Source organism: Mytilus galloprovincialis, chromosome 10 (assembly GCF_965363235.1).
Source record: "Mytilus galloprovincialis chromosome 10, xbMytGall1.hap1.1, whole genome shotgun sequence".
In the NCBI taxonomy this organism is placed as follows: Eukaryota; Metazoa; Mollusca; class Bivalvia; order Mytilida; family Mytilidae; genus Mytilus; species Mytilus galloprovincialis.
This window is the reverse complement of record NC_134847.1, coordinates 33,344,205-33,349,719: the sequence shown is the minus strand read 5'-3', so window position 1 is coordinate 33,349,719 and position 5,515 is coordinate 33,344,205.

The window sequence follows — 5,515 nt, the reverse complement described above, 5'->3', positions numbered from 1 at the left end:
GTTGTGTGTTGACTCCTCATAATTTACTGCCTTTTTAGAGTGAAATGGTTCGTTTACTTTCCTTTAATGCCAAGATAGGGCTTCTGTTGGTGTGATCACTATTAAAATAAGAATGTGTCCCCAGTACATGAATGCCCCATCCACATTATCATTTTCTATGTTCAGAGGACCATGAAAATGGGGGAAAATCTCTTATTTGGCATTAAAATTAGAAAGATCATATCATAGGGAACATGTTTGCTAAGTTTTAAATTGATTGGACTTCAACTTCATCTACCTCGGCCAAAAACTTTAACCTGAAGCGGGACGGATGAATGGACTCCATGGAGGCACAGACCAGAAAACATAATACCAATAAATGGGGCATAAAAAAAGATATTTTGCTTATTTGTTACTTTATGTCTAACTATCTGCTAGTGTTGTACGACCTTGACTGGCTGGTAACCCCTCACACAGTCGGTACTTTTTGTCTTATATTTTGAAGGAACAGCTAAATAATCAGTAGTGACTCATTTTCTTTGGACTTGGTCATCAAGCTAATTCTATACTATTGTTAAAGAACAGTGTAGCATTTATATTCATATTGGTGGTATTTCTGTTTTCCAAGAACTGGATGTGGTTTTGAAAATTTTCTATCTTAAACTTAAAAATTCTTCTGGTCTACCGTTCTTAGGTTTTCGTTGTCTACAAAAGAAGTCCCTAGTGTAAACAGTGTATAACTTGCATGTTTTATTTGATACACTTTCCCAATTTATTTCTTGATATTAAATGCATGAAATATTAAGTAGGGGGATGTAATTACATGTTAAAAAAAAATTGGGTGCTGAATCTTCATGTTAAGCAGTGATTTGGTCCAGTTCACAAAGGTCAAATTTTATCACGTCTGAAGCTGTCAAACTGAACTTTACACCACCTTAACACAGAATTGTCAATATTTTGAGTTAGAGCTGGTAGAAGTTTCTATAATTTTGATATTAATTGTCTCACTAGTAGTACACTACACTGTAAAAATCTTTTTGAGAAAGAGCAGGTGCAATTTTTTTAATTTGAATTTATTGTCTTAAAGAAATGCAATACGAAATAACTGTGTTCTCAGGCCAGAATTCTGTCCAATGATAATTGAAAAAGGGAAAGAAGACATGGCATATATGTCAATGAGACAACAGCCATCACAACACCTTGTAAAAAAAAAGCATCAAAAGCACCAAATGCCAACATAGTCTTGAACAATAAGTTGAGCTCTACACATCAAATTTTGCATAAGGTGTCCCACGTCTATTCATCCAATCCCCAAAACATTAAAAAAATAAACTAAGAAAGACAATGGAGTCTAAAAGTTGTTCAATAACTAAACAGAAGCTATACCTTCAACACCACATTCTCAAAATAAATTAATATATGACAAAAAAACTGACTGAAAAAGGTCAAACACATTTATGAAGATGTCAAAAATACTTTCTTTTAGATAAAGAGGGAAGAATTAGTTACAGTAAATTCAGAAATTATTGTGAGCACTTGTTAGTGCGATTTTGTTATTTAAGACTAAAATGAGATTTTAATTTTTGCTAAATTAAAAAAATACTGATCAATTCATATAAAAAATTCAAATGAGAGTTGAAATTATTGCGATTATAACCCTGTCGCATTTTTCTCAATAATAAAAACATCACAATAATTTCTGAATGTACAGTATTGTATTTGGCTAGGATATCACAGAAGAGAGTTTTAACTTTAAAAGATGGTCATTTGTCAATCACTACAATCCTTTTTGAACGAAAGTGATGCACTGATAAGATCCTCTTATATGTCAAAATGATTTCTTAATATCAGAAGACATTTGATGGTAGTAACAAAGAGTTCAAGCAATAATTTCATTACAACCTTGACATTTTATGCATGAAGAACTAGGATGAGGCAAGTTTCACAGAATGATGATGCCCCTATAATCCTCTGTATCTAAAGAGAGATATAAGGGGCCTCAATGGCCAAGCACTCTTTCAACTAGTGTATCACTAGCTTGTCAACACAGGTGAGATAAAACCCATCACATTGCAGGACTCCAATTTTAATTGACTGGGATTGTCAGTTTTCCAGTAGAAAGTCGTGGTTTATGGGCACTCCACCTATAAAAAAGACCATCTCATAATAGCCTATAGTGATGAAAGTGGCATTTAACATTAATCTACCGATCAAATTTACGAAATATCTTCTTGTTTACATTCATGATATAAGCTAAGAGAAGGAATCTCTGATGTCCAACAATAAAAAAAGCAAGTGATACGTCAGTGGTAATAAAAGATCATGTTGGAACTTGGAAGTAGAGAGAACAGCATGGACAAAAGAGAGATATTAGTCCACAAAAACCTTAAGATTGTTTAGTGAAACCAACTGTAAGAAGGGTTTTAACACTCAACCTCAGAAATATGTTGTACATGACAAAATTACCTTAGAAATATGTTGTACATGACAAAATTACCTTAGACATATGTTGTACATGACAAAATTACCTTGACAAGTCTTCCTTGGTTAAAGGATGGGGTGGTGGATTAAATATATGAATAGATGTGGTTATATGTGACACAAATATGTTAACTGCTGTGGATTAATTACTTTTGTTTAATATCAATTTAGTTTTTATGTATAGGGGAACCAAGAATTTTAAGTCCAAAGAAACACAAATTTCAATAAGAATATATGCAGACTTTGGTAAAATCATGAATCCAAATATTCACAAAATAGCAATTTTACCTCAAACCACGAAAAATTGGTACCCACGAAAATAACTGAATCCACAGTAAGTCATGAATGTCTCAAAAGTTTCAAAGATATTACTCCAGATTTCGAGTTATGCCCCTAGGAAATATAAATTGTATGCAAAATTACCTATTAAGAGCTCTAGATCTGTGTACAATTGTTGCCAGATATTTATGAAATTTATACATGTATTATCAATGTCTTTTAAAAGAATTATGCTACTTGAAAATATTGATCATATGGAAAATTGCATTATTAGCCCTTTCATATGTTCAACTCTTGCAAGAATGTCATAGGCTGATATCAGCAATTGATGTCATCTTTGAAAATAAGTTCTAATCAAATAGTTTGAACAAATTATCCCCCTTGGAATGATAGATTCTAATGAAAATCTTAACTGTATTTGCTCTGAAGAATATGTTTCTTTTATATATTGATATATATTTTTATATGACCGCGGTCATATATTGGTATCACATTGTCGTCGGTGTCGTTGTCAGCGTCGTCCGTAAACAGGTGGTTTCCGGATAATAATTTTAGTATTAGTAAATAGAAATCAATAAAATTTTAACACAATGTTTATTATCACAAAAAGAAGCTTGGGATAGATTTTGGGGGTTATGGTCCCTAAGGTTTAGGAATTAGGGACCCAAAGGGGCCAAAACAAGCATTTATCTAGTGTCAGTACAAAAAGTTGTGTATAAGTATTTCAATTGTTCTGAAATTGTACAACAATATTTAATAGCATACGTAGAAGGTTGGATGTTTATTTTGTGGGTTATGGGGCAAACAGTCTAGGAATAAAGGGCCAAAAAGGGGCTAAAAACAAGCAATTTTGTAGTTTCAAGACAATAAATTGGAGTTATATTTCTTTGTCCAGAATGGTTGTTGAATCACCTAAAACCAATGCTTTATGAAATTTTGAAAATTGGAGTTATCTTTCTTTGTCCAGAATAGTAGTTGAATCAACTTAAATCAATACTATATACAATATACAATATACAATGCAATATTCACTTTACTACCAACTGATAAGTTAAAGCAGTCTTTTCCGTTCAGTGATTACAAGCACTTTGATTACTATTCTAGGGTTATGTCCCTTTACAAATGGAAAAATTGAAGATTTTTTTAGTTTCTGTTCTCTTAACTTAAGTTGGTCTCAACTAAATTAAATGAAATATGTATATAATCTAAACTCAGTTTAAGTTCAATTTTTCTCATTTCAGATTTCAGAAATTAAATCTGAATTTCTTCAAATATTTTTTTTTTGAGAGGATTAATATTCAACAGCAAAGTGAATTGCTCAAAAGCAAAAAAAAAAAATTAAGTTCATTAGACCACATTCATTCTGTGTCAGAAACCTATGCTGTGTCAACAATTTAATCACAATCCAAATTCTGAGCTGTATCCAGCTTGAATGTTGTGTCCATACTAACCCCAAACGTTCAGGGTTCGACCTCTGCAGTCGTATAAAGCTGTGCCCTGCGGAGCATCTGGTTTCATTTATTGCCTTTCAACCTTGCATAGATATCAAATGTGCAATGCAGGGGACATTTGACCACTGTTCTTTTATTCATATTGAAATATCAGTTAATGTAACTTGAACCTCAGCCATTCATAAATGGGTTAGATTAATCACACAGTAACCATCACTTTTGCAGAATTCATAATTATTCTGGATTCAAATATCTTTCTTTTTCTACTTTGTAAACTAGACATTCTCTTATACATACAGGTGACATTTGTAGTATCTGCATGTTAGAACTTTGCACGCATTTTTTTAAGCAGAACTTTTGTGGCCAATGATTTGATTTTTGATTTTTTTTGTGTTTTGACGCCACTTTTAAAAGCACTGCTTTTGGGCTATTTCTTGTCGGTCAGTTTTTATTGGATGGGGAAGCCGGAGTGCCTGGAGAAAAACACCCACCTTGGATAATAAAACTGATAATCCTAGTTAATTAAGATTGGAGTCAAGTGCACCCACAACAGCAGGTATCAAACTAACAACCAAAGTGTTTACTCAGACTGGCTAGTGATTATAGTAGTAACTACTTGAACCACTCGCCCATCTAAGCCCTCTTGTGGCCATTGAGATTTCTTAATATTAAAAAAGAGCTCTTTTTGTCCACTTTGGCTTGTTATACTTATACAGCCTCATTTGATAGATTTATTGATTAATTAATATTTTTGTGTATTATAGACACATGAATACAATGAATGATGACTTGAATCTGAGACTACTATAACAGTACTATGTGTTATAGTAGTCTCAGCTTGAATGTAATACTTTGAAACAGTAACAATGTGTTTGAGACGCCTAATTGAAAAGAGACTTCACACCAACTCACTAGAATCATAACCAATATAAGTGTAACCTCCGAAAACTATAAACTGGCTTACAAAAGCACAAATATGAAGTTCAGGAATTTATTAGTCCTGTACCTACGAAGTGGAACCTACTGACGAAGTCAAAGGGGACTTTAGGTTTGCACTCTGTCTGTCTGTCCATCTGTCCATCCCTGAAACACGCAAATCAGTTTTCCAGACTTTTTGTCTTCATGCTTGAAGATAGTGATTTGATATTTGGTGTATTGTTTTCTCAAGTTATAACAACTTACAGGTCAAGTTCGATATTCATGATTTTAGCTTTTCTCCTTGCCCTTTCCCTAGAACTTTTTATGAAATACTTATTTTAAAAATTCAGATAAAAATAAAAACAGAATTCTTCTGTCCCTATAACTGTATAATGCTAACAATATAT